Here is a 25573-nt window from a genome sequence, read left to right as displayed (position 1 = left end):
GTATAAGAGACAGATATATATACACACACACACACACATATACACCCACACACACCCACACACCACAAAACAGAAAACTACCCCCACACATTCTACCCTCAAATGTCTTGTTAAGGTGAGGGCAGGGGGGAAATCTCAAAATGTTCAAAATGACTTACCTAGCCTGAAATCTCAGTATGATTACCACCTTTCATTTGACCGAAAAGAAAATTTACCTTCAACGCTGGACTTCAATGGGTTCTAAAGATTGAAATCTTCAAAGTCAAGCCTGTACAGCATTAAATGCAAGACCTTCTATTTAAAAACACTAATTGCAGCTAACCACTTCAAAATAGCAGCATCTGGCTAATTATAACATAAGGTTTTAACTAATAAACTCTTAATTATTAAACTCCAGTGTTCAACTTCCTTCATAGAAATAAAACAGCATTATATTATAGCAATTACAAACACTGTGGATATACCAGTTACAATAAACTCCTATTGCAGAAATCCCATTTAAAAAGCTCACCAGCTGCTACATTAAAGGGCAGAAAATAATGCTTACATTACAACAATGTCTACAGAAGAAGTGTCCTTATGAGCTGTTATACACAGATGTATACAGCCTTTATCTGGCCACCAGATATTTCACCTTGCTATCTACGCACGCAATAACGCCCAGCACTTCTGTTTGTGCCCGTTACAAGACTACCCGCCAATAATTTTCATCTTTATTCTTTTCTCTCCAAATACACACCTTTGAATTTAATATAACTGTACTACCATCACCCAGCATATTTATGTATGTGATGCTGAAAATATATTTAATCAAGGCAATATTACACACTGTAGTGTCTGAGCTCCTGAAGTTCCCTAGAGAATACATTTAGTTTAGGCTTTAATACCTGCCAGGAATGCCCCTCCCCTAAAAAAAATAAAATCAGAAATATAGCAGATCTAACAGAATATTTTACAATGGAGTTGCTCAGTATATGCATTCAATCGCTCCATTTCCCAGAAGATTCATTACAGTTACATTAGAAAGTCAAATCAGGCAATTCTGCAGTCTGGTGAAAGCTAGCATATGAAAGCAGGTTAATACAAAAGAATTTCATTTTAAATAGAGGACATTTAGGACTTTTTAAAGCAACATTATGATAAAAATTTCAGGGTGTTTGTTCTGGCTTCAGAGCCTGCTTTTCAAGTCTCGTTTCAATGATGTAGCTGATTTTCTAAGGAAAGAGGGAGGGGATGTTAGATCTCCAAGGTTTGCCATCTTAATTACCCTACTGCTTCCACACGTTGCTAAGAGTCACACTGCAGACACACAGCTCCACTCAACAGCCAGCACACAGTTAGTATCAACTCGTAGCAGTAATTCCAAACGCATTAGTTAGCATTTGCAGAGACTGTCTATCACACACTAACAAATCACTGGGGATTGCATTTTAGACAAAGGTATTAAATACAAGATACAGCCCATTTAAAGTTTGCTGCTTACCTTACCACAGAAGTATTATATATAAATTATTACCATTTATAGCCTTACCTCCATCTCAGCAAGGAAAATGTAGATAGAGAATGTAATTACTTAAAGTAATAATGTAAGAATTGATTGACAAGACAGAAGGAAAAAAAAATGTTCAAAGCAGCATTAACTTTAGAGTATAAGCTTATCTTAATGAAACCAACTAACCGTAGAGCAATTCTTTACTATAAGCAAGACACCTACAAAAAAAAAAAAAAAAAAAAACCACACCAACGCAAAACCACAGAACACAAAAAGTAGTTGTCAACAGCACCAGCTTTGGCAGGATTAAAGATGAACTTCATGCACCCCTGCCTATGTTTAATTTAATACAAAACTAAACGCAGTCAAAACATCTGGTGCATTATTAATGGTTATCATGATAAATGAAATTTGACATTTCACAGGAACTCATTAGATATTCTACTTATACCCTGTACTTAAAGTGGAAGACCTACATTTGGTCCTGATTTTTCTTGTTGGAAAACATGCGTTGTGTAGATAACTGAGACATCACAACAAAGCATCTGCATGTATTAGGAACTCTCATTCATAAACAGTATTTAGAGCACATAAAAGCACATGGGGGGCGGGGACAGGAAAGGCAACTCTTACATATATTTTTCTCTTGCTCACACATCAGGTACAAGCTGTTACACTCATGTCTCTGAAAGGCAGAAGGTACCACTGAACCATTTCATCTCCTCCATAAGAGGAGTCTCCTGTCTTCGACAAGACAAAACCTATTTTGTATTTTCTCTCATCCCAAGTCACCATTTTTTTTTGTTGCTAATCCCACCAGGTACAGGCTTTTCAGGAAAAACGTTCAAATCATTTCTTCCCCCCCCAGTTATTTAAGTAGTCACCTTTTATCCTTACTTTCCATTTGCAGCATTATGGACAATCTGTAGGTTAGGTTAAGGAGACAGAAACAAAACCCAAGCTTTTACTCAAATTTAATTAAAGAATACTGTTCGCTACTACTGCCAGATAAATTTCTCAGTCAGGCATATAATGTTGTTTCTAACAACACAAATTCAATTTTTTATTATTGTTTTTGCATGAATATTCACTGTGCTATTTGCATGTGCTTGATTAAGTCTGTTGTATTCACTATCTCTTAAATTATTTTGAGACAAACTGGAGTCCCAGAAGTGCTCAGAGCCCTGCATATTTACCTGTTACTGTCTTAATCTAAAGAGGGCAGGGGGGGGGGGAAAAATCAAGACTCAAGTTTTCATAATAATCGCCACTTGAACTTAACAGAAGCAAAATACCATCAACTACTACACTGGACTACCAGAAGTTGAGCTGATATTTCTGGCCCTCATATTGCAAAGGAATAAACTTGCACAGTTGATTACTAATATTGAACTGCTTGTACAACCTAGGAAAATTATATAGAAAACATTTTATATATCAGCCACTTCAGCGTGAAGCAGGTATACCAAAACTCGCAAATGAATAGTAATTTGACTATGAAAAAAGTCTGAAAAAAAACAAGGGTTATCCTCACTCCCAACCTCTGATGGAAAGAAGAATTTAAGCACCACTGACACTATTTTTTCTACCCTGTACTAGAACAAATGTTACTGAAATTCGACATTTTTTTTATAGCCTTTTGCCCCATTTGAAGGGCAGAGATCACAAGTAGGGGCAACACAGATACAGGGTCATGCAACTCCTACAGAGATTAGAAAATGAACTCACACCTCTGTTACAGCACTACCACAGCAAGCCACACCATGAGGCTTCTTGCAGCCTTTTTACATGTCTGTGAGAGATAATGCTATATATCAAGAATAAATACACTACAGTCAAACTAAGAACCATGTTTCCCTTTAATTTCTCACATCTTGACTCAAGAGCTGTACAAAAAGTTATTAAAATTAATGCAAACTATCATAACTCTTTTTTATTACTGGTAATATTCCTTCTAAAATATTAGTCTCCTTGGCTGAACCAGCATGTCTTTTTGAAAGTTGTCTTTGAAGATCAGAAACTCTTTAGCATAAAAAGTGAAACACGCAATCATGTTAATTTGACAAGGTAAAGGGAAAAAAAGAAATCACTTCAGCTTAGTATTTCTGAAACTCAAGCTATTCTTTCATTTTTTTAAAAAAAGCATTTTTCTTTCCTGGTTCCCACTACAGTAACTGAAGTGAGGATGTAACAAAGGGGTTTGGTGCTCTGAGCATTTCAACAACAAAACAAATAAGTATTAAACTTGGCAAGTGACCTAAGTAAACACCTCCCATCTTGAATAAAATTAGTAGGTTAGAATAAATTGCTGAAGCATGAACCACCCCAACAATCCAGCGAGTACTTATTTTTCCTTCTTTGCATAATACATGCTGCAACAATATCTAAATATGCATGTATATACACATATATGAAGGAGGCAAGAGCAAGAGCACACGTGTTTTATAAACAAGAAATTCAAGCTGGAATTTCTCACTCTTCCTTCCGAAGTCTAAGTGAGCTGTACGCCTAGCCAAACACCGTATCATCCACAACTACCTTGTCAAAAGCAAAACCAGAGCATCCACACATTTCAAGTTCTTGTACAAAATTATAAATAAATAAATAAATAAATAAATTAAAAATCAAAAGCTTCTTAAGTTGCCAGAAGTATCACAGTTTTCCAATATCCAGGTACAGTTTATAGTAACACTTCATGCATGTGAACGTTACGCTCTTCAGTCATTTGTTACTCTTTCATCTACTTTGCACCAGGGACAACAGGTACTGCACTTGAAAGGCTTAGAATAGCCCACTTCTCCCTACTCCCAGATGTACTACAGTGTTCCTTCCAAGTAACCCCTGTTATCACGACTGTTCCTAAGCATTTACAAACACCCCTGCAGTCAGTGGTGGGCTCTAGATGGCAGACTTCTAGTCTAGTACATCTGCAGTGTTGATCAAGGCTTTGAGAGTAACATACTTCTCAGTGTCATCCTGTGGGACAAACTAAATACCAAAATTCAAGAATGAAAAGAGATGCTGGTATAGAATCACATTTGTATGAAGTTGTGTTTTGCAGAGGTATTCATTCCCTTTGAAGCCCTAAATTCTACCTCTACACACGTTAAGCTTTCTTCAGGACAGACATCCACATTTTACAGACATGTGTTTCACCACACACACAGTCTGAAGTCACAAAATAAATACATGAACAGCAATTCTGTGATTGCTAGGACTGCTGACTCCCCAGTGTTTGTTCAGATACTGAATACCCACTCTGAGAAAAGGAACCATTTACAGAAGTGGCTACTAACCTCCTTTTCATAATTGCTCACTCAATTTTTAAAAGCATGTTCCTCTCCCTTACAGTTACAGAATTATTTCAAAAGCCTGAACCCATTAAACATTTGCTTTAGTCTGCCCTCAACAATAGCCTCAAGAGATAAAAATTCTCATTCGATTCAACAGAGGCCCTATTGATTCCACTGTCACAGAATATGACTATTTTCTCCTCATGCTGCTTCAGAACAGAGCATTCTGTCATGGAGCTATACATTTATTTCCTTTCCTGTCCCTTCGAGCTTTGTAGCAGTGGTTTCTCACACCCCACCACCCTTCTCTACCCCAGCAGATAGCTTTCAGCAGTCGAGATGCAGGTAAGTCTACTCCACACACACTAATACACAGGAGAGTTAATGTAAAAAAGCAACAACAGGTGGGCTTTAACCTGCAAGCATTCATATCCAAATTGGTGGAATACCAAACTCTCTTCAGTGCTATACATACCGTTTCCCACTACCAGGAAGAACATCCAAGAGTCTAGGAGCCAGTTGGAGATGAACTGCCCCGTCTTCTAAAAACCACCCACTGCATCACACAGATGCTTATGGTTCTTTAGAAAAACAAGGTCATCAGACTTACTACTGGCAATTCTGTAAATGTGAAAGTCTCCAGGCACGATGCTTGGCTGTCACCGTAAAGCTGCCAAGTTGTATCAGAACTGGGGGATATCGACTGTGTTCCGTCCCTTGAATGTCAATGATCTGATCCTTCAAGTTACATCAAGCGCAATTTCCATTTCCAATGATGCAGTCAGCTGATGAATCCATGTCATGGTTACAAAAGCCTCAGAACAGCTGTTTAGGAAAGCCAATACTACTTATCACAACTGGATGTAACTAAAGGTGTCCTTTACTCAACCTCCAGTACACATCAAAGACTGGGACTGTCTAGTCCCTACAAATCATTCAGGCATGTTGTTTCCCAGGTAGCAAGCCACAGCCACCCAAAGGGAAAACAACAAAAACAAGCAGTTCTGTGAGCAAACCCAAGCGCACCTCTGGGTAGTTATTAGAGGAGAAGGGAGGTCGCTTTTAGGCAAGATCACAACCAAGTCGTCCCTTTTACCTCCAGATCCCCATGAGGTGCCCCACACTTGTTTCCTAAAATCCTCTAACAAACAAGCTGCGCTCAACAGAAAAAACACAGATGAGATCTAGAGTCTCTGCAGACAAGCTCTCTATTATTCAAATGTTATGCTCTCTCCTTCGTACCTCTCAAACTAGTTGGCCCAGTTAAAGACATATGAAGACAAGTTTAACAATCAGATACACCTGCTACTGCAGAAACCCCAACTCCTGACAAGGTTAAAAAACTGCACTCAGCACTAGTAATTCTCTCGCCACCAAGAATTTTAAGAAAAATAAATAAATTACTTTCTATGAACAAGAGGATTTATGGGTTTGGGTTCCACATCTCCCTCCCCAATACTTCAAACACCACCACTGGTTTAAGTTTTATTTTTCTATCATTTCTTGATAGACTCTAGTTCACCACACACAATGACCTTCCAAATTAAAGTGCTGTCTTTCCCTTTTTTAGACTTTCCAACATTTAAAAGTCCTTTGCATTCTTTCTTATCAAGAAGAGATATTATTTTGTTACATTTGTTGTTTGTGTTTTTTCATGTCTGGGTTTTTTTTTAAGGGGGGGGGTTAGTTGTTTTTTTTGTTTGTTTGTTGTTGAGGTTTTTTTGGGGGGTTGGGGTTTTTTGGTTCGTGTGTGGGGTTTGGGGGGGTGGTTTTAGTTTGGGGGAATTTTTGTTTTTTGTTGTGGGGTTTGGGTTTGTTTGGTTTTTGGGTTTTTTTTTATTGTGTTGGGGTTTTTTGGTTGTGGAGGTTTTTTTTGTGGGTTTGGGGGGTTTTTTTTTGTTTGTTTGTTTTTTTACACAGTGAAGCATTACACTGGATGCTCAGTTTCTACTCTTGATAGTGTACCACCCAGAAGTATTTACTCATCATTCTACACTACAAGCTAACAAAAAAGTAGGAAAGGGAAATTGCAGGAAGACAGATGGGGAAGCCACATCAAGAAAGCTGTGCAGTAGCTACTTTTTGTACACACTGCTTGCAAAAAAGCAAACAAAGCAGAAATATCAACAGTCAGAAGAGATCTCTTTCTGAGCTTAACATCGAAGAGCAAGAACTATTACTAGTTTCTATCAAAAGTCAATTAAGTTTTTAGAACTATGGGTTTATAAGGAAACCAGAGGGTATCACTACAGATGTGTAAGTCTGCATCCCACCTCACTGGTACAGTCTAGACAGGTCGATAAACCACTGCAAAAAGAATGTTTTCAGTATTGATCTTAATTCGGCCTCTAAAAGACTAACTATCCAATGAAGCTTAAAGGCAACTGGAGCAAATCCCAGCTTTATTTAAGTTTCAGGTTCTCTCCGATACCTGCTTTCCCCATTGCAAGACACGAGGCGAGCAGACCACAAGAAGTAAGTACAAAGGGGAAAAAATTTCACCACAGAACTAATTTCTCACAGCACTCAATTCAATGCTGCCATCAAGATACTATAAGCTAAAACACACACAGAATGAGTGACCTTCTGAAAGGAACCTTGAACCTTTGACTGTCCACTTAGAGATAAAGCTGCAAAAAACACACATACATACAACAGCGCCAAACAATACATCAGGAAAGAAAGCACTGTGCTTTCAGTCATGTCATCTTTGCCTGTCTTTGTTCAGGCTGGGGTTGACGAGTAGTCAGTGTTCTACAGTATTTTCTAACAAAAAAAAAAAAAAAAGCAAGGCAATACAACTTAAGAGAAATTAAAAAAAAAAAAGTCTGCTAATATTTGGGTCTGTCTGGACCAGTCCTGAAACATTTCCCACCGATTCCATTTCTACTGCAATAAGGACTAAAGACAATTTAGCAGACTAAGTATTTTATAGAGCTTACAGTCCAACCTAAAAATGTTTACAGTGATCCTCCAGCTCCACTTTAGTTTACAATGCTGCACAGTGCCACCTTTAGCTCACTTCTGTTAAGTATTGTGAAATTTCAGCTTCTTTTCATAGTAAGTAAAGAGCATTTAGTGAATCCATTTCATAAATTAGCTTATAGATGTGAGAGTTTTGGGAATGGGCTAAACTAATCCCAAGAGCTAAACGAAGCTGCTTAGACTCGGAAGAGAGACAAAATAAGAACTCTTCATGACCTTGCTACTAATGTGAGACAAACTGACTGTACACCCTGCCATCAGGGCCAAATGATTTTCTGTAGTAGGCAACTTGTTGTCCTACTGAATTCAAACGTTTCCAGTCCTAACAGAATATTCTGACAGCCTTATAAATCTCCTCTTAACCTCTCTACTTTCCTAATCCTCCGAAGTATAAGAAGTTTTTTCCAGTATCCTGAACGGTTTCAGTGGTATATAACTCACACTTGAGAGCTAACATATGGTTCAAACAAGCATCAGATTGTTGCATGGTTTTCATACCAGCCCTCACAATCCTCGGGTTCCTAACATCTGTCTTTCATTTGTGATATAATTACACATTTATTTTTCATTTTACTAGTTTAATTTCATACACTGTTTACTTGATCTTGGGTACGATTTTGTTGCAGCCAGGAGACATCATGCTTCTTCTTACCGATATGAAGATGTTTCATTTGAGCTTACAAAGTTTTGCAGTTTTCTTGCTCACAAATAGATTCACCTACGGATAGAAGAATATGGCTCATACAGTTTTTCCCCCCTAAACTACAAACATAAATGTTTAATAATTCATAGTAGGAAAAAAAAAACAAAAAAACAAACCACCACACACACATAGAAGTTTGACCAGTCCTTCTATAAAAACTTAAAAACAACTGCAAAAGCTTTAAGAGTGTACTGGAAGGTGAGGGGGAAGAAAGAGGTATCAATATTTAATCTCCTGCTAAAAATATAACATCAAAGCTGCATCAGGGTGGCATAATGTTGCAGCTGGTTCCATTTTCATGTTCTTACATTAAGAAGCCAGCTTTTCCTTTTGCATTATGTATTAAATAGTACATATTTTAGAATCTCAGAAAATAATCTCTAAGCCTTGCTAAGCCTTTATAATTGAAAAACTTGCATTTAGCATTTTACCAGCTAGACATGCATGAAATACTAAATTCAAAGACAAAGCTAATAATGTTAATTTCTTGATAGTCCCTTCTGATATATACCTTCTCAAACTCACTACATCTGGAAAACAGAGTGATCAATGTAAGTAATACGCCTATCTTAAAGCATGCTTGCATTCTTCATGTTTGAGCAAAAATAGTTCAGACTTCCTATCCACACAAATTCCTTTACTGAGAAAATTGCCACCACGTGGTGACTAGCTATCATGCACATATCACCTATCCTTAAGAACATGAAAAAAGCCAAGAAGTTGTGTTTCAAAACATAGTGATGCATTCACCAGAAGTTCTGCAATGAAAAAAAATCTGGTTTTGCAGGTTGCTACAGACAGGAATTGTGTTTCAGTTCAAAGCAGAACACTAGGAATGGTCACTGCTTTATAAGCTTTCAAATTAAACTCACAGGTATCTCACTCAATACATGACCTCTAAATACAGTCATGTAACACGAAGTCTTTCTGTAAATTCAATAAGCAAGGCACATGTTTACACTGACAACATAACGCAAGCATCATTATGGGGCAGAAGGAAAGCTGGATGAAGATAGATTGGACATATTGTTAACAGAAAACACTTTTGGCAAGCAAAGAGCAATTAAGAATAGCATTCTTAATCATCTCAAGCATCTCTAAATTTGAGATAAGCATATCAACATGTGGAAGAGTTAGTGGTAATGTCAAGTTTCGCAGTCATCATCAGTTTGAAACAGCGGACTTAAGCATTGCACAATGTTGGCGCAAGTCTGCCACGATGCACTGACTCAAACCTGTCCACGTACAGAGAGATCGCCTCTTCCCCCAGCCCACACACATTCCAAGAACTGCAAGGGAAGTTCTTGTTAAAAACGGGACGGCAAAATATATTTTAGAAAACATACAGAGCAGAATAGCGCAACACATTTCTGCGGCATCACAGAACGTGCTGGAAACTAGTTTTGCTATACGCATTAATGTGTTACTCTAGACAGAAAAATCCACCCCATAGACTCCCTTTCACAATAACAGGTCACTTTTCCACAGTATATCTGTGCATAACATAAAGGTTTGCCATATCACCTCCTGTGTTTGTTTCTCCTTGTTATAGCCAAAATACTTGCAACTGCAGCTAGAAGTTCTACAACCTGCCTGGTATCCATTATTAAAAGCTAAACAGATGTTTACTCAAACTGTAACATCATTGTTTGTAAAGCATATAGGAACTGTTTATATCAGCACAGAATGGATGCCATTTACTTATACTGCCCTAGGATGAATCAGAGAGCATAACAATGAAAAGCATTCAAGCACAGCAAAACTTGCTAATGGATTTTGATAACAGCAGAGAGACACCCACTGTATTCTTCATTACTGCTGCAATGTATTTCAGAGTTAATTCTGAACAGATCTAGACGCATACAATCATACTAAACACTGTACTCCAACGCATTATTTATCTAAGCGCAGGATTCCTTCAACACCTCTCCTATATTGACTGACCAATACAGCAAAGATTTACAAGTCCACTATAATAGAAGCTATCTTCTCCAGAATCTGCTCATCAGTTCTTTATGCTCATCTGCGCCCTTCATGCCTTAAGTGGTTTTCCATTGTTTAATCAAATACTTTTCTCGTCACACCATTAAGAGTATCATCACAGAGTAACAGCATGCAAACACCGAAAAAAAACCCCGATTCTTCCGCTCAGTGTTTCTAAACAAATAAACATCACATTAAAAAATAATAATAAAAAAAGACGATCACTCCGACATACAGCTTGGTTTTGTCAGCTAGCGTAGGTTTTAAAATTCAGATGCTTGCGTTTTACTTGTCTGCCATTACTGGCAAATTAAAGCTATGAACAAGTGCTGCGTAGGCAACAAATAATTCTACTAACATGCCAACAATCACTTTAATCTCTTCCACTTAACAACTCATGAACCTTTTATGAACATAATCTTCTAGAAGGTAACTGGTAATACAAGATAATCCCAGTACAAGTTTAATTAAAAATACAAACTACATATAGCTCCATGCTTACCAACTCTTTCATGCTGAAAAAGCCAGAGTGGCTATTATTAATAGCTCTGTTAATCTGGCCAACTGAAGTGCACAGAAACAAGCCAAAGAAACATTCAACAGACTATTTCACACTGAAAAAACAGTTTTCACAAATTATAACTTGCCTTATCATAGGCATTAAAAAAAGCTATTTTAAATAGCTGAACTGAAGCATGCTTGCAGTGTTATGGATTCTACCCTTTCAAAGAAAATCCAGTACAAGATTATTTGTTGTTACAGGCTACAATTCAATTACTCCTATAAAAAAAAAAAAAAATAGACCTTTTCCTTCAAGAAACACAAAGTTTGAGTCACTTGGCTGTCAGGTGGAAGTCAACATAGACTTCATTTGAGTTTTGAATGCCAAGAACCTTATTTGACTGGACATAAAATAACATTTGCTATTTTTAAACATACCTCATGTAATCATTTAACCAGAGCCCTGTAATTCAAACTGGGGAGCTCTTTTCACATTAAAAAGCTGATCTGAAGACAGGTCTTTACAGCTCTGTTTAAGTGTTGGCTTGTTTCCATAAATACATTTTGCACTCCCAGGCTCCCCTAGTAATCATCTCCACAGCTCTTCCCCCTTCTTATAAACCCAGCTAGAAATATTTCAAACTGCCTGAAAGCCTCCAGAAAGCTTCTTCTGCTTACCTCTACCGCAGCCTCATACCTGTGGCAAGCAATAACTAGTCCAGTCAACACTGGCCACACAACAGACACTCAATAAACTATACATGTATCCATCTCTTTGCTACTCTGACCAAAAATAGTGAAGTTCAAAGTTTTACTCCACCATTTTATGTCACGCTAACAATCAATCGATGCCATCACCAACACAGAAGTGGCATCTAACTGTATCCTAAACCTGAATCAACTTCTCACCTCAAAGACTTCAGCTGTGTAATTCTGAGCTTTATGGTTCTTCAAAGTCACAACAGGAATTCTCTTTAACATCAGAAGTAAATATATCTATAATGAACTATCCTGACACACACAGAATGAAGTGATGCACCAGTGGGCTGTGACATTCTTCTTGTTGATAAGCACATTCCCCAAACCGGTAAATTTTTCATATAATCTCCTTTTGGATTAGACTATGCCATGATGAAAGGCACTGTATGGGCTCTTTCACGCTGAGAAAATAGCAAGAAATCCTGTGTTGGACAAAAAAAAATAAATATGTGCACAAGCAAGCAAAATTAAACCTTGTAATCTAATGCAGATTTCTTTAAACATGTTTCAGCTATGACACTCCACTGAGAACTAAATGCATTGCAAATATTTTTCCCTTCTACAAAAGAGCAGCAAATTTTAGACACAGCTGAGTAAGTTACTACTACAGAGTAATGTGGGTTTTCTCAAGCTCAGATCATCAAAAAAGCAAGACTATACACAGCCTTTGTCTTTTCAGGGATATACTCAACTTATCGTAAGGGACAAAGGTAGCTCAGATGGATATCCAGCTCCAGTAGGGACCGGAGAGGGGTGCTACTGTTCATAAGTTCGTTCACATTTTGAAACCAACTCCTTTAGGTGTTTCACTGTAACAGCATTTATCAGCTCCCTCCTCTTAAATGATTTGATGCATTTCATTACCAAGGACTACAGCCAAATGTCAGATTTCTGCATGCCCTTTATCTCTAACCAGTTTCTGGCTTCTCCAGTGTTCAGTCCCCATAGCAGTCAAGATCTGCTTTGAGAGCAGAGCTTAAAAATAAAAATAAATTAAAAACTGTACTGTGCTATAGAGACAACACTTACAGCCCACCCTGACAGACAATTTATCTACAGTTCAAGTTCATAACTAATCAAGTCAGTAGAGCAAGCATATCAGCCACGTACCATGCTCTGTGAGTTCTTTGAACACTTAACATCTACAGTCTTTTGAAACCTAAGTCATTTTTCCACAGCTACGTAAGTCAGACTGCGCTATGGAGGACTGGCCCCTAAAGTCCTATTCCTACAAGTAGGAACTGATGACCTGAGAACTGTTAACATCAAGGAACTAAGCAGGCAACAATCTCAGAGGGATGTTTAAGTTACGCTACCCAAATAGGTTCTTCCCACATAGAAATCCACTACTTTCCAAATTTAAAATACTTTTTTATCACTAAGGCATTTGCCTGAACTTAAATCCTGAAGACAAGGGCTCTGCCGCTAATGTGAAGTGGTACTTTTTAAGGTATCTTTTAAATTTGGTGTCTTTCTGTATTGTCATAGTGTGGAAAATGAACACAGTGGACCAAAAAAAGCAAACTAGCAAGGGAAAAAAAAAAATAAATCACACTCAACTCATGCATAGTCATACACGCGCCTAAGTACTTTCAGAAAAGAAGGAAACTCTCTTCCCTGCAGACATGCTCCCTGATAATTGTATAATGTCAAGTTTTACTTTAAAGTTGAAAGAATATTTTGGTTTTATTCATGACACCAGCTCCCTACAGCCACCTCCTCTTCTCCTAATCACAGACCAGACAGAAAGGGTATACGAGCTCAAACACACAGCCAGCCACACAGAGAAAAGACCTGGTTGGACTTCAAACAGAAACTGAAGATCACGGAAGGATCAGTCTGTTTTCTGCACTGCAAGTATTAATCTCTTTTGCCTAGTTGTCTCCTCTGGAGACCTTCCTTCCTCTCACCTGGGGGCAGGGGGGGGGAAAGCAAGCGAGAGAGAATATGAAATTTATTCTCCATACAACCACTGAACCACAGACTGATTTTAAAGAACCCTATTTAAATGAGGTTCAAATTATGTTCCTACTGAACTAGATTCTAAAGAATATATTTTTATTAAAAGCGAACATGTACATAGGAAATAACCTTCTGGCTTTCCTTAGCTTACTAATGGGTGACACCACCTCTTCCCATCTTGGAAGGCTCATTCAACATTAATATCTTCACCTTCGTACACCTGAAAGCAAAATCCCCTTTTCATTCACTTTAAGAAAGTAAAAAGAATGCTACCCAGAATGTATTTCCAGTATTGATTCAGAACTGTTCTCTGAATGAGCAAATAGTCAATTAGTAACAAAAGGGAGACCAAGTATAGGAGCTCTCCATTAGTAACACCTAGAGACATCCTGTTATTACAAAGCATAGGGGCATATGTTTTCTACTAAAAGCCCACGTAAGCAAACCAGGGAGTAAAAAGTTACAGTGATTCCTACAAAGCTTCAAGGCAAACGTGATTTAAGACAAGAATTGTAGCATAAAACAATTCTGAGAACCATGGAAAACGGGAGGCTAGAAACTTATTCTGAAACTTTACGAAGAAAATTCATGCAACTCAAATTTGACAGCTAACAGAACAGGCATTTAAAAAAACAGTAATTTCCGTTCAGTACTGCCAAACTAGTTATTTTCTACAGCTGCTGTTATCAGAAGATCCTTAACTTCTTTGATATGGACAAGTAAGACCAAATAGATCTTGAGGATACATCCAGACACAAAATAACAAACGCAAAGATACAACAGAAAGTTGCCATCAGAGTTAGACTTTGAAGTAAAAAAGAGCAACCATGTCTTAAATTAAAAGATACAGTGAGAAAGTAATGATCTACAGCCACATAAAACAGAGATCACTGGTGCCTTGTTGCAAATATACCACCTATATATCCATTTCCAGACATCAATATAGGGGGAAAAAAAAAAACAAACACCACCTCCAAAACAATATCCATACTTTTAAAGCACACCTTACCTCCCTGTTATGTTCCAACAAGAAAAAAAAAAATTAGTAACATGGTAAAAAACCATAAGAACTTCATTCTTCAGCGGGGGGAGAAGGTGCAAGTAACCACAATAAACTGAAGAGAGCTGCTCAAATTATATTTTTGAAATGTATTCATTTCTTAACCAGCAGAACGGGTTTCTGAGAGTTTACCTATTGTTCCTGTAACCTTCTGTCAAGCACAAACTGCCACTAAAAAAAAATAATTTTTAAATCCCCACACATTTCATCATTATTTTATAGCTTGCTGGTCCTCTGTACCAAACGATAACATACCATAGAAAGCAAGCTGAAGGTTTGCCACAGCACAGATTTTCACAGTTCTGAACTATTAAGTCCTGTCTGTACTGGGGGGTGGCCAAGCTGCTCTGGTTGGGAGGATTTTATTTTTTTTTTAAAGCATTAACTAGTTATTTCATGACCACAGCAAAGAGGAAACATGTAACTAAGTTAACGTTTTCAGATTAGCAAAGTAAACTTATAAAAAAATTGGCTTTTCTATATTACTAAGCTTACATAAAACTTCCCGATAACAATGACAAAGTATCATCAGACCTATTTCATAAGCAGAAAAAAGGCAACTGCAATGAGTTGTTCACCTCAAGGTCATGCAACAAGTTGTGTGTTTTCTTATAGTGCCTGGAGCACAATCCAAATATTGCGATGCCAACATCATCTAAATTCTTGTTATGAATTAACAACACGCAATCTTTCCGGTCTCTCATTGTCTACCTGTAGCATGACCCTTTGCCATCTTCAAGAATTAAATATATGACCTAATTAAAATATCTTCAGGATTTAAAACAGGAAACATGTTTTATTTCAAACAGAGTGTCATAAACAAGAGGCTTCATTCATTAATAATCCCTCCCACCAGTTGCTTCTATTCAAGAAGATCTAACGTGTGTATTAGGGCCTCAGAAAAGTCCCAGCAAGGAAAAATGTGAATATAACTTATCGAGACTCAGAAGACTTCACTAAACATACACAGAAGTAATTACTTTCCACATCTTACTAAACTTGTACTTTGGGACAAAAGCTATGGAAGTAGTTATTTGATGAATAATTAGCGTAGGGAAGAGAACAGGGCTCATTAATTGAAGCAAGCCTGCACAGAGAGAAGTGACATACAATGAGAATACAAGTGGAGCCGGTTTCATTTTTCATATATTACAGACATGGAAAGAGAAGCATGCAGTTAGACAATAAAATTTAACAATAAAAGACTAAGTCTATTCAACATGAAGAGAAGCAGGAAGTAAGAATCAAATTACTTTTTCCAACCAGAAGAATGAGCAGATACGCTGTTTACAGAACTGTCTTGAACAAAGCCAGCCCTGTAAGGTAAGCTGTAATATGACTTGAGTCTCGTGGAAAAAGAAACATATCCTCAAACGTTCACATTAATCACCAAGAAAGAATAACAGCAAGAAGAATCCCAAAGTCTACAGTAGGGAAATTGGCATAATTATGATTAAAAGTGTAAGCAGAAGTACAAAATAAATATGTCACAAGCCACACACATGCATACAGACCTGCTAAAGGACATTTGAGGTATAGCAAGATGTCAGACAATTCTAATACCCCTTACAAATTAGTAATATTAAAAAATAATAATCTTAAGACTACTAGACTACCTGCACCACTATCTTTTCACCTACTGCACTCCTACAGTATATCTCAAAACTTTGATGAAGACATTCAAACAGAAACCAGGACTGTTTCAGCAGGTCAGAAAAAAACTTGGACTCTGCCTAAGTTTTCTTTCAAGAGCATATGGTAACAGTCAACTTGGCCCTTTTCTAATCCAAATATTATTCAGACTTTCATCCAGCAGCATGCACTGCAACCTCCCCCCAACACCAAGAGACTTCCTATAAACAGAAAAAGCCCTAAATCCATATTTCCTTTATTCAGACATTAGGTTGGTTTATTTGCATCTCTGCTTTAGGAGAAATACTTGCATTACCATACTCCATCCACGTTTCTTCACAAACATTTACCTTCATCAAGTTATCCATGTTTGCCCTTTTTCACTCAATTCCTCTGACTTAAAGCCTAACCTCTGAAACAATACTCTACTCTAGCTTTGGCCAGCCAACACAAGAGCAGCCTTACTTAAACAGTTTCTCTACTGTCATCTGCTGAAAGCCTTCCATAGCTTCTGCCCTGAGTTCAGTTGAATTAAGCAGCAGGGAATATAAAATTTACCATGGAAACTGAGTCACAGAAAACACTGTGAACAAGAAAGGGGGAGGAGGTTTCCCTGATTAACCACAGATACAAGGGGCAAATCACAGCAAGTTTTCAAAAGAGAATAAAATGGATTTTACTTCACTAAAAACATGCCCATTTCCACTGTTCCCAGTAACAGCAGATAAACTTGTGTGTGCGTGATAAACAAACCTATAATTTAAGTTTTATTTTAAAATACATTAGAAACTAAATGTACAGCCCGAACCAGTCTTAAAGTAAGCCAGTTTATTTCCTGATGACTCTTAGTAGCTGGGCATCTGACTCAGAGAAATCTTTAAGGTACCTTTAAGTTCATTCTATCACTGCATAAAGTTTCTCATCTTAAGGGTTCGTGTTAGAAGGCAAATAGGATAATTCAGTAGTTTAAGGAGCAGTCAGAGGCAGGTCTATTAAGTTTTGTGGAAATGAATGACCTTGGAGACATAAATTAGTTTTCCTGCATCTCACTCCCACTTTGTAAAGATGAGGATTAAGTGTTTAAGTCTCCTGCACTGACTTCATTAGAAGATCTCTAATGGAGACATCCTATTCCTCTTTATCCAAGATGTACCACCCTGGCACAGAGATACCAGGTACCAGAAGGACACACAACTATGGTTAAAATGTGTGTGGTTTGTTCACCTAAAGAACCTGTGGTCTTTCCCATTTTTAAAATTTAATAAGAACAAGGAGAAAGGCAAAGTTTTATTTGCAGAAGCTTGGCAGATACTGGGCCTTAACCAGGTAAATTTTAAGCAACTTCACCAAGATACTTTTCTACTTCCAGGGTTTGGTTTTTTTTTTCATACTCCTAAAGTCATACTTCAGTTCTAGATCATACTGAAGTATGATCACAGTGAAGCTGGTGCACCTGAACAAGAGATGAAGTACCTGTTACTGCAGAGAAAGGGAATGGGAAAACAAGTTGAAGAAGAATTATTATTAAGGAATACAGGTAGAATTCCAAGAGACAGGTTAAGCTGTTTTTGTGGGAAAAAAAAAAAAACAACAAAACAACTTCCAAAGAACAAATGAGGACCACTATTAAAAAAGCAGAAAAAAAAACACCAAAAAACCCCAAACCCACAACACATACACACAGTGGAAGACAGAAGTTCCCTTCCATTCAACGTTTTCCAAGCTCAGAGCCACCTTTCAATTACAGGTACAGGAAAAAGCATTCCATGGGTGTGTCCACCCTATCACCAGGAAGCATTTGCTCCGAAGAACCTTCCCACATGCCAAACGCTTTCTTAATTCAAAGCAAATCTGAAGGTCCTGATTTCCTGGGTATAGTGTCTTGGAGAAATACAACCCTTAAAGCACTAGATGTATTCCAGTCCCTTGCACTTGCTGGTATCAGCAGACTACTGTCATACACACACTTAAGACAACTCATAGTCTGTAAACACATACTGAATAACTTTAGCACAAAGCTTCTGACCCCCAAATATTGTGTAACATAATTACTATAGTGAACTCGCCATTTTTCTTTAAACCAGGAAATAAACTGATTGCCAAAATAGTAGGCTTTGACAGAAACCATCATATTCTGTTTCAATTCTCTGTTCCACCAGACCAATACTCTCAAGTCTAGATCATCCTGCTTTACACAGCAATGCAACCACATCATTATCATAAGTGCTCAGGTTTAGAACAAAGTACAGTCTAAGGAGCTGCCCCCAGACTGTGGCAATTTCAGTAGCAGTATAGAAAACACCCATCTCTGGCATCACAAGTCTGACTCAATGCCTTTAGCCCAACTCAGAGTCTACTACTCACTACACAGTTTAGCTCTCCCACAGTCTGTGCATGCTTTGAATTGTTTCTCACTTAAAGGAAACTTAATCTTCACCAGAGCTTCTACCGCCAGCATTACAAATCTCTTTTGTTAAAATGTTTAAGCTATTAGCTAAAACAAGACAACTGGTCAGTTTATGTAATAGTTACGGCATGAGTAGTACTACACAGACTGCTGACTCAAGGTATAAATGCACAGATGAGGTCCCATGAGTCAGAGCCACTCCGTGTTAAGTGCCCAGAGCCGTTTACTAAAGGATGGAAGTAAACAGGGCTGTTTGAAGGTACCTGTCCTTCAGGGAAGGAAATCTCCATCTCACATACACTGTGATTGAGAGAACACCTGCTGTACACCTAACATGAAGTTACCTAACAGCAGCTTAGCCTACACTTACTCACTGATGTGCTCCTACCTCACTTTAGGGGCACATATCTACATAGGTTATGTGCATCATGCCGTGCACAATCAACGACCCCACAAACCCCACACCTGCCCCCCAGCAGATTCCCCCATCCCTTCCCCTACACACGTTCAGACCACCGTGATTTCACACAACAGAAATCTGACTGTAGCATCACAAATTTAATAGACGATATCTGCCTAAGAATTTAATATATACCACTCGCAAGATATCTGAGATCAAATAAGATCTACCATTTTTTAGTCCCCTAAAATAAATTGCGCTTACTCTAAGGATTCTTTTGTTGGAGAACTGGTATAAACATTCACACACCAAGAGACATGTCAAACCAACCAAAAGCTTGGTTTTCTAAAATTTTTACAGTGATTTCTCACTAATAAGAAATTCTGTTCCTTAATGTTTTTATTCACTTTTAGCATAATATATAACAAGACCAGTCCCCCTAGATGCCTGTTCCCAGACCAGCTAATCACTACGAATGCTTCCAAACAGCTCCAAAAGAAAGGAAGGTCTGCAGGAAGATGGGCCAAGTGCCCAAGAACTTCTCTGTTTCCACCCCAAAACAGCTGGCCATGTGAAAAAGTCGAACGTAAAGGAAAAACTGCTCATCACACAGACAGGAATACTTATTAGCACTAGATGACAGAACTTCCTTTCTCTTTCTTTAACCTGGTTTCTCAGAAAAAATAAACTTCCCTATTTCACCTCGCCTCCCCCTCTCCCTCCCCAATTCCCTCATCCTCTCATTTCATGCCAGTAACTTCTGGTGCGTAATGAATTTCAAACCAGCCTGCCACGACAGTCATCTCAGCAATAACCAACATTCCTGAAAGTTTTGTGCAAACCAGCAGATGGATAGGAAAAAACTCTCTAATTAATCACATCCCCACTAAGGCATGGCCAGACAGAAACCAGCATTTTAAGTTTGGCTTGGCAGCCAGCTAGTCCGAAGGCACATCCATGCTTCTTGCCCATTCAACTGTTACAAAGGACAGAGGAAAAAGGAATTAACTGGCAAAAGGGATGGAGCAGGCAAACTTCAGGACTTACAAGCTCTTGTCTTCTCGGAAGAGCTACTAGAACATAAGCTTCATTAGTACGGTTGATCATGGAAATAAATTTACACTACAACCCTCATGTCACACACTAGAAAAGACCACATAACACCCATCATTATCAAACAGAAACCCTGTTATATATTTGAAATACTAAAACTGACTCTCAGTATCAGGGGTTGATAATACCATGATAATTTTTTTTTTTTTAAATATAGACAATTGGATTAAATATATAGATTCACTAAAACCTCAAAATTAACAAGCACTCGTTTTCTTCCACTTACCTGGAATCTTAAAACAGTGAACTAGCCTCTCATTCATCTTCTGTAGGAAGAACAAAAGACAACCTACATGTTCAAAGAATTACCCGTTTGTCACTAACTCAACCATAAAAATTTACTTTTTAATCTACCAAATTATGCAATACCTCAACTGATCTACATTTTCAGAGTTGCACTTTTAACAGAATTAAGATGACAAATACAAATGCAGTCCTTTATGCCTAGAATTCAGAGAAACACCACCAGGCTGACACAGTGTTTCATACACATATTTCTAAGAATTTCACAAAAGGCCATCATTAGCCCTCATCAGGCACAGAAGGAAAACTGACCTTTGTAACCAAGCTAGTTTTACTTTTCTCTAGGTCAACATACTATTCTGGATGCTCAGTGAACTACACAGACATTTGTATTGAATTAAAAATAAACTCAAAAAACGCAAAACAAAACCACCCAACACCTATTGAAACAGGAATAGCCAACTAATATTTCGATCTGTTTGGGGTTTTTTTCAGTCACTTACAGCAATTCCTTGCCCCAGTAGACTTTTAAATCAAAAGAAGCCAGTGTAGTATTCATATCTTGTTTGCTCCTTTGTTCATACATCAGCCTCTCTGAAAAGAGCAGTTGGGCACAGCTACCAACATTATAAAAGCTTGTGTAAAATGCTGCTGGCAAACCAACATAAAGAGCACAATACTGCGTTGTGGATCCTGCTCCCTAACACCTCCTATCACTCCAAGAAGCGGCTAGATTTTCTTCCTAGCAACTTGCTGGCAATGCCATTTCCCAACTGCATCTAATCACACTCGCCTCCTGATACTTTCTGCACCACCAAGGTCCATCTCACACACCTTCTCTATTGCAACAAACCAACTTCACATCGGTAGAGTACAAGCTTCATTTCAGGCAGCTTTAAAAAAAAATAAACAAACTAAATAAACAGGTCTCCAATCAATAGGAGTTTTGTTCTGTTTTGGTTCCAAGATAGGTCTTTTTTTAAAAAATATGCCGTATTTTAAGCCTATTGATTTAAATTTAAGCTCTGAGCTAAAGTCAGATACTATGCATCCCTTTAAGTCAAGCAGGATGATTTGTTTAGACTTTATACAACTGAAACAACTGCAATATATTTCCATAGCAAAACCAGAGTGAAAAATAGCTGATTGTTAAAAATAGTCCGTCTAAACCAGGATACCATCCTAAAAAAACCCAAACCAACCTGTATATTAGAAAGTTAGAGTTGGGTTGTGGTTGGGTTTGGTTTTTTTTATGGTTAACTTCAACCCCGACCATCCCTTTTAAATTTACATAGTTGCTCACTCGTCTTATTTCAGGATCACACAATAACTAATTGTTTCCCAACTGTCATTATTCTTTAAACTATAAATACACTACAATCCGAGTACTGTATTCATATGCCAACAACACAGAACGTAACATGTTACTGAAGCTTACAGTGTCCTTAAACATGGCACATAATGAAATCAAAGCTACCCTCAGGCAATCTTAATGTACAAACAGCTCTGCTGAGAGGATAACACAGGTTCTGCTGTGCCATTACACAGCCAGTAACGTACACTTGCAAAATTCTATATGCTCATAGAACACTTGTTTCCTCCCACTCCCAAAAGTGAAATAACTCCTTTATGGGCAAAAGAACTCACCAGTATGGCTAGAACAGAGATGCATTGTGTAGCTATGACAGTAAATTTATAAATAGCGTGTTATTAAAAAAAGTCAATTATTAAACTGCAACATCACAATGCCATTTTTCTCACCTAAGCTGTAACCAAGCATTAAGAATTACACACCCCGTATCTCCTCACATTCATGAATGTCATTGATTATTAGCCTTTTGCTGTGGCAGCACTGAATCTATACCCACAACTCCACAGGATGGACTTCTGCATGCATACAAAACCCCTAATAAGGTAAAACAAACCCCTGCACACAAAGAAATCACTCTTGGTTAATCTAGCTACCTAATTACCGTTTAAAGCAGGTCTGCCTCTCCTAGCTCTACGTACCTTTTCTGCCCAAGAAACGCTCTCAATTTTGCATAGGGCTATCAAGAGCTTTGTCCAGATGGAGTTATCCCCCTCTCAGACACTCCACAGTACAAATTCACACGCCATAGGAATCATAAAGCCACAGAGAGGCAGTGTAAGTGTTTCAGTGCACCTCTGTGAACTCAAATCATAGCATTCATGCAGACAATAGCCTACAATAATGTTAAAATTATCACCAGCCACACCAAAGCTATACGAGTGGCAGAAAAATACCCAAAAAAAGCATCCTCAATCCAGAGGCAATCACCACATTTTATTCAGGTAAGGAAACTGAAGTCACTTACCCCAATTATACACTCACGCTACCTAAAGAGTCAAAACCAAATCTTAGAGGTCTCACAACTGAACTGTGACAGTCACTGCTGCCTGTTTTCCAAAGGATCTAGCTCACTGGCATCTTTTCCTCAACACCCACATGTGGGGTTTTTTAACCCCTTCTGCAGACCTCATTATCACCAGCTAGTTGAAGTCACCAGAGAGCCGAGATTTTACCATATTCCAGTAACCCCAAAGCTCAAGCCCTTGTGCAGCAGTTGCTCTTTTAACAGCTTGAGCACACGCTAGGGTGTCCTGCGAGGAGCAGACAGTTGGGCTTGATGATCCTTACGGGCCCCTTCCAACTCAAGACATGCTATGATTCTACAATTGGGTTTGCTGTTTTGGGGATTTTTTATTTGTTCTTTTTTTTAACAGATGCTGCTGTAAAAACAGAAACATTAAATAATCATCAATAAAGGAAACCATGTATACACTTAAATCGACCTCAGCACATGTCCTTTTACTTTTGTCATGACCATGCTTTATCTCAAGGATTCTCCCTTGACAGTATTCTCCTTCCACATGAGCCTCCAAACCAAACACACAAAGCTAATGCACAAAGCTGAAGTGTAGTAATTTGTATTTGAAGCCAGCTGGGGTTTTCATTCGGGGGGAGAAGGTAGAACATGAAAGAAAGTTGAGAGGGGTTCAAAAGAGTGTACTTCCGAGTCTCACCTCATGTGCTCCCTCTCTCTTTATACATCCACTTACAAACAGAGAAAGAAGCAGAACCAGCACTGGGAGGGGAGGAGGGAAGGACATACAGAATGTTTTGGCGCCCTTTAGCTTCTAATTTACTATTTTGCTTTTTGCAAGGTTACCAAAAGGCCATTCTGGGGAAGGAGGAAAAGGTTAGAAAAGACTTCCCATTCTCTATCTTTCACTTCTCAAAAGAAAAAGATATCGTGTTTGAGTGAGAGCACAGTCCCAAACACAGCAGAGTGTACGGCAAAGAACAATGAGCTCCCAAGCCTGGGCATTGTGTGCATCTACCTCCTCCTTTTCCCTCCAGACCTCATCAACCAACAAGACAAATCTCTAAAAATCACTACTCGTCCAAACCAGGCCCCTAAAATCAACCCCAGTTCATAGTTTATGGTATAAACTCGAGTAAAACCAAGATGAGAATGTATTTACCAGAAGTGCTTTTATTATTATAGAAATGCTTCCACCCCTCTCAACCACCACAGATTTCTCAGTTCTAAGGGAATAGTGCACAAAAGAAACAAAATGTTTGCCTAGCAATACTAGAAGTACGAAAAAAAAAATATACATCGCACATGAATTGGAAATTTGACATGTGCCTTTTACAACCAAGAACTACTTCTTATGACACAGTGTTCATTTTTATCTGGTTAAAATCCATATTTAAGAACAGGCATACTATTTGAATTATGTTACTTCAGATTTGTTTTGAGAAAGCATTTTTACTAAACTGTAACAGTAAGAACTAGTGGCTGAGGCTCCTCATTCCAGCTACACTGGGGCACAAGCAAAATAATATCTTTGACTTCAATAACTGATCAATGTAACTCAGGAGTAAACAGACATCAGACAGTAGTAGCCTGCTGACTGCATAAAAACCTTCTGAGCTTCTAATCTCCAAGAACATTACTGCTTCGAGGAAAAACTCAGCATAAGTCAGTAAATCAAAATAACTGCAACCAGTCTGTAAAAATAAATCTAAGGGAAAAGACACTTCAACAATGAATCATATTGTTTTCTTCCCAGCAATTTCTTCAAGAGCCAGTTTCAGCAATGAAGCCTCTACTGTTGTCTACCTCCTACTACTTTTCTGATTCTGGTCATCTTCTTTTCACACTTTAAAATGATAAATGGGAACAAAAAACAGAGAGGAAAAAAAAAAAAAAGAAAAAAACCCACCCCTTTCTATGCTACTGAAAATGTTATGATTACATTCATTTGCATAAAATCTTCATTTCACAATCCCATACCTATCACTCGCGAAAATAAGTGCATCCCTTAAACACCTAAGCCGATTTCCTCTGTGTGTCCATTTAAGCTCAATATTTCCCAACCTCCCGCTTATTGAAAAGGTGAACAAGTTACACCTTCCTCTGAGAACCCTTCCTCTATTGAGCACTGAACAGACACGACGCTCTCTAGCAAAAAAAAAAAAAATTAAAAATTTTTTTAAAAAAATTTTAAAAGCCAAACCCAAACAAACACACCCAGACCCCGGCCCCAGCACCCCCGTGGGCGCACCCTCCCGCAGCAGCAGCGAGGACAAGTCTGGTGAGCGAGTTCACCCCCCGTCTCACGCCCGCAGACACAGCCCCCTCCGCGCCTTTCCCGCGCCAAGCCCCGGGCTTTCTTCCCGGAGTTCCCTCACCAGCGCTTCCTCCGCTCGCCTCCCGCACTTCTTCACACCGATAAACAAATACATACCCCCCCCTCCGCTGCTCGCACAAGGACGGAGGAAAGGGCCTCACCCCCCACACCGCCCCCCCGACCCGCGGCCACAACAAACCCCCGCGGGTGAGTTCCCCCCGCTCCGCGCCCACCTACCTCCGCGCTGCCTTACACCATCCGCGGCGGCTCCGTCTCGCTGCCGGGACAAAGCGGCGGCGGCGGCGGCGGGAGCGGGGCGGCGGTGGCCCGGCCTCGGGACCCTCCTCCTCCTCCTCCTCCTTTCTCCTCCCCGGGCCG

The 25573-nt window shown here is 38.7% G+C and overlaps 1 protein-coding gene across 2 annotated transcripts in view; it reads right to left on the bottom strand.

The window, feature by feature from the left end:
• The window catches only part of RERE (arginine-glutamic acid dipeptide repeats), a 251296-nt gene extending 225775 nt beyond the window's left edge, over nucleotides 1-25521 (bottom strand). For both annotated transcript variants that reach the window (XM_026862554.1, XM_026862556.1), the window contains exon 1: nucleotides 25433-25521. The gene's annotated coding sequence lies outside the window, so the exon portion shown is untranslated. The remainder of the gene's footprint in view (nucleotides 1-25432) is intronic.
• Between the last annotated feature and the right edge of the window lie 52 nt (nucleotides 25522-25573).

This window comes from Athene cunicularia (assembly GCF_003259725.1).
Source record: "Athene cunicularia isolate RWA chromosome 21 unlocalized genomic scaffold, athCun1 chr21_part1, whole genome shotgun sequence".
Taxonomy (NCBI): domain Eukaryota; kingdom Metazoa; phylum Chordata; class Aves; order Strigiformes; family Strigidae; genus Athene; species Athene cunicularia.
This window is presented reverse-complemented; position numbering and strand designations above follow the sequence as displayed.